Source organism: Montipora capricornis, chromosome 14 (assembly GCF_036669925.1).
Source record: "Montipora capricornis isolate CH-2021 chromosome 14, ASM3666992v2, whole genome shotgun sequence".
Lineage (NCBI taxonomy): Eukaryota > Metazoa > Cnidaria > Anthozoa > Scleractinia > Acroporidae > Montipora > Montipora capricornis.
In genome coordinates this window covers 2325001-2335000 of record NC_090896.1, presented here as the reverse complement: position 1 = coordinate 2335000, position 10000 = coordinate 2325001, and positions in this window count along the sequence as shown.

The window sequence follows — 10000 nt, the reverse complement described above, 5'->3', positions numbered from 1 at the left end:
ATCATACGTCGTTCGTATTGTCGCACATTTTAATCATCGGATCACCATTTTTTAATCATCTCTTAATGCTCACTGCAAAATATGGCATATTATGTAGAATACTTGTCTGTAAAAGCTTCCCTTTTATAATAGTAAACCGTAAATCTATACCTTGCATAAACAAATGGAAACCTTACACATTGAGATTTGTTTTTAGGCTAACCTTTTGCTAGCCTGCGTTACAGACGTAAACCAACCCCGGTTAGTACCGTCTGCGAAGCAGCGCAGAGATCCTTGTTCTGGACTCCCAACGGGCTCAACGAATTACCGGAAGTGCGTTTTAAATTTCCCTTCAACATTATTTCAAAGTTCTCATTTAAAACACGCAACTCACGCATCTCGGTTAAGTAAAATAAATAACAATCACAAGTCAGAAATTTGCATTTAAGTCTTATTGGTACCGACTTACAAGTATGTTGAAAAAAAAAAAGCTGCAGAATTTTGTCGCCGACAGAGTGTAACGCAGTTTATATTTTCGCTGACGTATTAATCTAACAGTTAAATAAGCTTGAGCTTCGTGGAAGCAGGCTACACGTAAGACTTACATGTAAGCTTAAGCTCAAATACTTCATAGTACGAGCAACTCTAGTGTGCGTCGCAGACGTAAACAAACCGACGCAGGCAAGAGCAACTCAGTTAAAGGAGATACAAGGTGTGAGAAATTCAGGGACACGTTCCTAGATTTATTCTCGTTCTTCTGCGTTAGAAAGAGAAATTTACCTACCACTGTGTTATACAATGAGCAGGAATGAGCCTCGTCGATTGCCACTCCAATTAACATTTCAGAAAAGCTTTCGCTTTTGAAGATTCCCCTCCTGAGAGCGGTAGACAACAGACACTCGGGCGAACCGAATTCCCGTTGAAAACTTGCTGAGTAATTTCTGGATCCTCTACATCGGTAATGGCAATAGCTGGAATACAAATGCTGTTCAAGTAGTGCACTTGGTCCTCCATCAACGACCGCAGAGGTGAAATCACCGCAATAACACTTGAGCCGCGAGGCTTACCACAAACAATGTCCACGACAATGGGCAAACTTTGGAAAATAAGCGACTTTCCAAAGCCCGTGGGTAAATTTACAAACACATTTTTCCCCTTAAAAAATGCTTTGTTAGCTTCTTGCTGTTCTGGAAGCAGGTCGGTCAATGCAAACTGCGCTTTCACTGCCTCAAAGGCTTCTTTCCACTTCTCTTCGCCTACCGCGGCCATTCTCTCCCAAGTTGCTCGAAGCACGGTTAGTGCTAACCCACGTTAAATACCATGAAAAACCGAAAGGTTTTAATACAGCTCAACGAATGGTCAGCGCTAACGTTGCTTCGACCAACTCGGCTTCGCTTCCGGTGCACACTCCAAAGGAAATTCTTTCAGCCAATTGGAGGCGATCACAGACAAAGAAAACAAAGGCTTTTTCAACTGGCCAATCGTGGCGCGAACTAAAATATGGGTACGCAGCGGGGGGTCCACAAAGGATCTCTGCCATGCTTCGCAGACGTTACTTACCGAGGTTTATTTTCGTCTGCGACGCAGGCTAACCTTTTGCAATCTCGATGCATTTATTGTTAGGTCGTCTTTGTGGCTTTGTACGTGTGCTTATGATAGTGAATCAACTGCTAGTCTACCGACTTGATTATTGACTATGTCGTATTGTAACGTAGATTTAGAGGAAGGTTAGTGCTTTAATATATGTGGCTTTCTTAAGTTCTATGATCTAATTATCAATAGCGTTGCAATAATGAAGATGCTATTTACCGGAAGAGACGTCCTCATGGGAAAAAAGGCAGCTTCTGCAAGTATCAGAAATGGCGTAAAACAAAAGAAACAAAAGACAGAAAACACAGAAACTTCGAATAAAAACTAATCGCAAGTGACCAAAACCATAATGCTTTCCGGTACCTGCAGAAAGACCTGAAAAAAATCGTGCCCGAGGTTTTGAGTAAGGCCGACGGTGATGGCCGTACTCAAGACCAAGTGTACGGTTTTTACCATATGGACGGACCAAGATTACCCTGGTCCCAGAGGTTTTTCTTGAGCCGCGAGAGACCCGAGAAGGGGTGAAGACGAGTCGCGAAACGTGAGAAAGAGAAAAAGCTCTGGTTACCTTAGACTTGAATCTCACTTTCATGCACACGGCAGCTGTCAAACGCGTCGAATTGATAATTTCAAAGGGACCAATGGCAACTTAGTAATCACGCGTCCCCTTGGTATTACCAATTAAACGAACCAATCATATTGATCTGCATGTTTGTAAAAATATCAACCTATCTGGCCCTGGCGTCTGCATGGAAGTGAGATTCAAGTGCAAGGTACCCAGGTACCCAGCGGTTTTTCTCTTTCTTGCCGCCTCGCGGCTCTTTCGCAGCTCAAGAAAAACCTCTGGAACCAGGGTAACGAATATCGGTAAATAACGTATTTCTTATTTGCTGTTCGTTTGAAAACTGTCATTTGTATTAAAGCCGTCGTTTCGTTAGAAGTTTCTTTGTCTGGATAGTAAATTTACTTTCACTGTGTACGCTCTTGTTTGAATCCACTTTCTTCAGAGTTGATATTCTTTTACTTATATGACATCCCGGGAAGTTGTTTACGAGTAACTGTTGTTCTTATCTGTAAACGTTTGCAACAATTTCGATTTGCTGGGATTAGGGCGGAAAGAGTTCGGATCTTGGTCCTCATGGTAAAAAGCTGTATCGGTTATTGTCCACGGTTGCCTGCTTGAAGACACCGGTTACGAGCACGCTATTAGCTAATCAGAAATGAGGATTTTAGATTGCGGCCCGCGGAGATGCCTCAGAAAAAAATAAAAAAGCTTATTTTTCCTGTTTGTGCTCTTGCCCAGTGCTTCTTGCTAACAGGCAAGAAACCGACAGGTCTATTAATAAAATTTGGAGGAATACCATGGCCAAATTTCAACTAACTACACAGCTTGATCTCTCTCAATGAAAAGGTTTACAAATTCTATGAGGTAATGTGCATGAAGTTACTCTTACCTCGATTAATGTTGCCAGAGTTGCCCTTCTGACAGATGTAATTATGCTTTTCGTCACATCTCTCAACTATCAATTTCTTTTCACGCTTCTTGACCAAAAAGCAAAACCACGTGTTGTTGATATCAGTCAAGTTTTCCTCTACCGTGGTGTTAAGCTCTTTATTTAGATACCAGGAATATCCCCATTTGTGATGCCAGCTGAAAGAAATCAAAGAGTATAAGTCATCAATGAAAAAGAAAGTCCTGGTAAGCGAATGATGGGATGTATCGAACAATGATGACGTAGCTGGACAAAATCGTAAACGGGAAGACACACTGCAAAAGGCGTGGTGCCTTATGCACACGAGGATGATTTGTCAGTCAACCGTGGTCGCATACAAAGCTCTGTGATGATTTGTGCAAAGAAAAAAGCCCCTAATGACAATGTGTTCGTAATTGCCTGTCGCTCTTGTTTTAGAATCTCCAATCCTTTTTTTCGCTATGAAGATTTTCTTAAAGTGCTACTATGACCAAATCAATCAATTTTCCTACTACATTAACAAAATTAACTCTAGATTTACGCCTTGATTTAAAAAAGACACCCGTTCATTTTAACTGGAATTTTCCTATTTAATTGTCCGCTATTACAAACTTTAGAATCTTGAGAGAGCTGGATCGAGGAGAAAATGACGTCAAAGACTCGCTTGTTTAATTAAGAATGCAATGCTTATGTACGCGGCTTAATAGGCCACTTTCGATATATCAAAATTGAGCTCGAAGGATTTAGAAGACAGAGACAAAGGAAATTGGATGATATGTTAATATCTTTCACATTAATTGCAACTTGTTTCTATTGTTTTTGTCCTTTCTGCCTCACTATCAAGCTGAATATTGATATTTCGAAAATGGCTTTCAGAGTGTATTCATTACATTACATTACATTACATTACATTCCATACTTAATTGACCGCTTCCCATAGGGGCTTTTCAGGGCCAATGAAACAATCAACGAAACAACAGACCACAACAACAACAACTGTTCAGAATCCCAACTGGCCGGTTCGCTATTTACAAGTGCGGCTGGGAAGTTGCACCAGGGACTACCAGGAACAAATTTAGCGAGTGGTCAGTGCGGGTCTTGAACCCGGGATCTCCGGATCTCAAGGCAAGCGCCCTAACCACTGGGCCACACTGTCCCTATTCACTCACACGATCAGTAAGCTTGTTTTTCCACAGAAACAAAAGAAAGCATTTGCATGAGAATAGAGCTCGATTCCCGGAGGATTAGTTAGGAACGCAAAAATATACACCGTTCCATTGTTTAGAGACACCAACATGGCCGTGACGTCACGTGAATTCGTAAAAACACTTATTAATTAGGGAGTGTTCGGGAAATAAGTACACGCTCGAAGCTATCTGGAATACAACAGTCGATTTATTGACACACCCAATTTTCAAAGCACTTGCAATTGTTTGTTCTCATCTGGTATAACAAGCGACAAGAAGACGCCGTAAAAACCTACAAATAAACCGCGAATTACACTCTGAAATATACAACTGACGGAAAGCGAGTTTTTACTCACCATTTGATGAGAATACTGTCACTACAGTAAGCACAAATCAATTCGCAGTTGGAAGTTTGTCAAGCAAAATCACGAACCGGTTCACAAAACAAAAATCAGCTCCCGCCACATGCCGGTATATCTTCAGGATTGGCATGGACTAATAAATAGGGAAACTATTGTTGAGGAATAGCCTTCAACTTCAACGTCACTTATATAACAGTGCTATCGAAAGTATTTCGCGATTATTCCATCTTGTTCACCTTGAACAATAGGGGCAAACTATAATTGAATTGGAGTTTATAGCAACGGTTCTAAAGTGAAGATAAAAACTGAAAGATTTCCTGATGTATGCTCACGTTGTTGCACTGCAATATATTTTTTGAATGGGACCGATTTTCATCTCCATGAATCGGTCGTTTATTGGCTGGCACACAAGATTGCGCTCCGACGCCGCTCTCGGGCCGATAAATCGGGCCGACAATTGTCACAAATCGTACCGTGTAAACCGGCCTTAACCAATGATATTCTTGCTTTGTGGCGTTTTCGTTGCCGAAGCCTTCGTCTCTGCTAAAATTCCCGAATATGGCAGCACGGGAGTTTCGGGCTTTCAGTCTTTTAAACTCTTGTTTTGCATATATGATAAGCTGCATTTACACGCTGCAATTTTACGCTAGTGAGAAAGTGACGTCACCTTTCCCTAGATCCAACCCTCTGAGGTCCAATCAGTCAGTTTTGAACGTGAGTAAACGGTATGGAACTGAATTAATTATGCATGGCTCACGTCCTCCACATAACCTCACATTTGTTCATTTCACGTCGTTAGGAAAAATTAGCAAAAAAATGTACTTAACTGAGAAGAACACGTCGAGTTGAGCTTGCCGGGCCATGTATTTTTGCTCGTTTTAAACTTTAGATCCTTCCCTTTTAGACTCTCAAAGTTTTGTAAAGTCCATATCCTCTACAGTTTCGTCGCTGCTTAACGCCCTCTCCCCCCTAGGAGAGGTATCTACACTAATGTCCATTTCTGTCCCATTAAGTCTGAGTATCTGCTACTTATTTCTAGAATCAGCATCGCTGGATTAATAAATAACTTCACCGATAATCCAGGATATAACAGGATGTTCAGCATTATCGATCCAGTGAACGTGATTGAAAACCTTGGAACGCAAAACGCCAGCTTGCGTCAGTTGTGGAGATTCAATATTTCGTTTTTTTTAAATCCTTTGCGTCACCATAAATCTAAGACATTTTTACGCTCTCCTGAACTAAATCAGAAATTCTACTTGCGCCTGCTTTTTACATAACGCCAAATGTTTGGGCTTGCTTGGATTGTGTTTCCTTCTTACCTGAGTCCAGTCCAGTATTCCTTACTGTCATTAATGTTCCCCAAGACTTTTTTTAAGCTTTCCGTGTCATTGATTCTTACTCCGTGTTGCCCGATGTGTTCACACTTACTATTTATTTCAGTGCCTTTGCACGTGTCCCCAGTCGAAGAATAGATCACAGAGCCCCAGGCTTTTAAACCTCAATTAAAAAAACAAACAAACAGAGCTTATAATTACTGTAAAAACTTTTGTAAAATGAGATAAAACTAAACCAATGAAACTATCAGGATAAGATGAGGAGTAGGCATTTTCAGTTTCAATGGTGACTCAGGGATACGCGGAAAAAAACCCGAGTGCTCCTTTGCAGGAGTCGAACCCACGACGTGCCGCCGAATACTACTTCGGGTGCTCTACCACTGAGTTATCGGAGACTCGTGGAAACAAGGCCATTAATGTTCCCAACACATGGAAAGACACAACAAAATATGTGGGGTACAGTGGCAGGGGATGAAGAACAAGCGTTTCCCCTTAACCCATTCATCCTTGAAGAGATCCCCATTGACAAGTAAAATCGTCTGGTGTTAGACAGAGTAAAATCTATAAGTGTCACTCTTTAGGAGGGAGAGGGTTAAGATAACCATGGGGTCCTTATCCCCAGGCCACTTAGTGATCCAATACAGCTATCCTGTGGTCCCATTCTACCAAGACAGCTGGCCATTTGAGTCTATCAGTATGGAGCAAAGGACGACCTGTATGGAGCACTTCATCCCCACCCAGTTTATAGCCTGCATAGAAAGCGTTTCCAGTGGGCGAGGAGCGAACTCTTTTTTCTGCAGCGCGAGAATAGGGTGAGCGCAAAAAAATAAAAATGGAGTTTGGAGGGGAGGAGAGGAGAGGAGAACGAACTTCTTGTCTCGCCCCATTTTTTGCGCGGCCAAAACATTAAAAGTCTTCTTCGGAAACGCTCGCTTGCTACGCAGGCTACCCAGTTTAAAGAGATACGAATACCTTGCCTAGAAAGATACAATAATTAACAATTATTCCTTGAAATCGAGGTGAAGAGTGGCAGAATATTTACCGACATTGAAAAGAATAATGGTTTTAATATATACACACGAAGTGATCTCAACAACACTCGATCTCAATACTTGCAAAAGATAACCATTCGGAGTCGATATTCATGCAACTTTAATGGGAAGTCTGCTTGTTAAAGCATTTTCACTGTCAATGGCGGCTCTAATTGAGCAGGTGAGTGTTGCTTTGTTGTAATATGACCCGTTTTGTTTATTTGCAGCCATGTAGAACTTTCTTATACAAACAATTTAAATTCCTCTTTTGCCATTTCCTCGATTTCAGTAGAAATTCGTTTTGCTGGGCAAACCAGTCTACAAAATAGAACTGCTCAAGTGTTAAAAATTGTTGGCGTGAAATAATTATCTGGAAAAACGAAGGAAAACTGGTTGGCAAAAATGTACAGTCTTCTCTTACCTTTAAAAATTTCAGGCCTATTTATGTGGCATGCAAATTTGCATGCAGCTGTCAAGGTGAAAACACTGACTCTGTAATGAAAATCCTCTCGTGACAAAAATTGAAAAGTAATTAAACTTGGCACGGACAGGTTTTGTTTAAAATATTACCATCAAATAATGGTCCACACGATTTGGTTACTGACATTTTTCCGCTCCAGGTCATGACTCCGACTCTTTTTCGTGTTCTTCAGAATTGAGCTACGCCATTAGACTTGTTCCAGGCGACATTATTCTCGCATACTGCTGCGACGGATATGTCAAAAGGTAGCAGGCATGATGTATTTCCAGAAACCCATAAGTATGAAATTATGACGGGAAATCAAGACGATTAATGATTGTGCAAAACAAGTCAACGAAACGAAAAACCAAACAATCAACCACAAATCGGTCTCTGATGATTCTCTTGGCAGAAACGAAACATGTCGAGGTCAGGATTGCCACAAGAATATGCATTACAATATTTTTTAGCACAATTTTTAAAATACAACCATACTTAGGAGTTTATCAGTTTTTAAGGAACGTGTCTCGATGTTTCAAACATTATCATCAGCTATAGTGAGTGTAACATTCAAATTTTTACAAGATAATCCATATATATAATTATCAATACAGTGTTTCTTTGTAGATTAAATGTTCGTTACAAGCATATAAATTCCAACTAACCAATAACATTATAGAAAACACAACTGACATAACGATAAAAGTTTAAAAGCGTAATGCTCAACTAACATTATCAACTTGTTTGTGTTCGGGTTTTTTGGGTCTCTTTTTTGGTTGAGTTTGGGTTTTTTTTTTTAGCAAATGGTTTGAACTCAGAAGTGACATCATTTTCATCAAGAAAACTCTCTCCCAGGGCTACTCTCAACCGAACGATCTTCTTTCATCGAACAGTATTTTTTTAATTGAGGTGAGGTAAAGATTTGTATAAAACGACTGCGGATTCAATTTTATTTTGCATAGTCAAGGAAAAACAATGTATAGATGATACTATCGGATTTACGACAATTGTTTCAGCATTTACTCTTGCAGTTTTGTTACAACACAAAGGACAAACCACTTGTCCAGGACAACACTCTCTTGGCGTTGTTGTCTGCTCGCGCGATTCCCAATCACTTGCGTCTTCCGAAATGGATAGCTTTCTCCCAACTCAAATTTGACTTTACGATTTGTTTCCGTGGTGGGCGTTTTAAGAAATAGCTGCAGGGCTTTTTGGAAAATTCGATCAATCTCATTTGTAAGTCGTCAGTTTTAATTTGTAAGTCGTGCAGGTACTTAATGACTGTAAAGAACTAGAAAACTTCTACTCGTTGCTATCTCCGGTCTTACGAGATTTTTCTGTGACTTTTTTGTTTTAGCTCCTGAATCAAGACTTGAGCTTGAGTAAAACCTTCGAGCTAGGTGTATTCTTTTTTTTTTCGATTATCGAAAGGAAGACTGACAGAGTTCATTTGCAAGACATGTTATTAGCAGTTGTCCCTCGGGGATTTTCATTAATGCCATCGTTAATGTACATATCTTGCCCACCGAAAAAACATGAAACTCAACGAGGGAAAATTTGGCGGGTAAAGTTTGTAACCTGAATTTCGAAGAGTCTGCGTTCCAAAAGTTCGCCTTAACTTTAGAAACGTCACTTAATATTTCAGTGTTGCAAGTAAAATGGGTGCTTGACAGGCAGTTATTGGCCAAAAGGCTGAACGTTTCTTGCATAGGTCGTGTGCATGCAATCTAGAGACACAGATAACAATGATGTAATGTACAAATTGCTGGAGGACGAACAAAAGGAGCTAACGAGAGATCTTTTGTTGTCGTCCACCAACATGGCTGCGATGACGAAATGTGAAAACCACCCATTGGAAGTGTTCACTCATCAGCTGAAACAAGGAATAGGACGTTTTCAACCAACCTCTAGAGACACCAATAACAATAGAGAAATGTACGACTTCTGGTGGACGAACAAAAGAAGCTCATGAGAGGTCTTTTGTTTTCGTCCACCGACATGGCGGCGATGACGTCACATGAAAACCTCCTATACTTGAACTTCGATACGACGAGCCCCAGTAAGCTCCATAAACGACCATCTTCAGTCCCGCCCCCGTCATCAGAGTGTTGAGAAAATAATTCTGATGAGTTCATTGAATCTCCAGATACATTGAGCCTTTTTTAAATTAGCACGCGTCGATGTCTTTTGGCCCTTGGTATATGTTGTCTCTCAGTCATCGTAAGCTTATCTACACGTTTCCATTAACAGTCTTCCACTCAAGTAAGACTGGCTTGACTGAATTCAAACCGAACAAAAGACTGAAACTCAGTTTATCAGTGTGAGGAAGACTTGGAGTTGAAACCTCAAAAGAGACATGATCGAGGGCTCCTATCTCACCACGTTAAAATTGAAACAACGCCGGTTCATTGTGTGATAAACATACCCAACACCTAATGGGGAAAGTTATCCATTTTCTGGGAAATATTGTTTGGGGTCAAGTGAATGCGTTTCTATCGGAATTGATACAAAACAAAAAAAGTTTTTGATATTACAATGATCATCGATGCCGGCAAGATGCAGGATAAATGTAATAATGATAT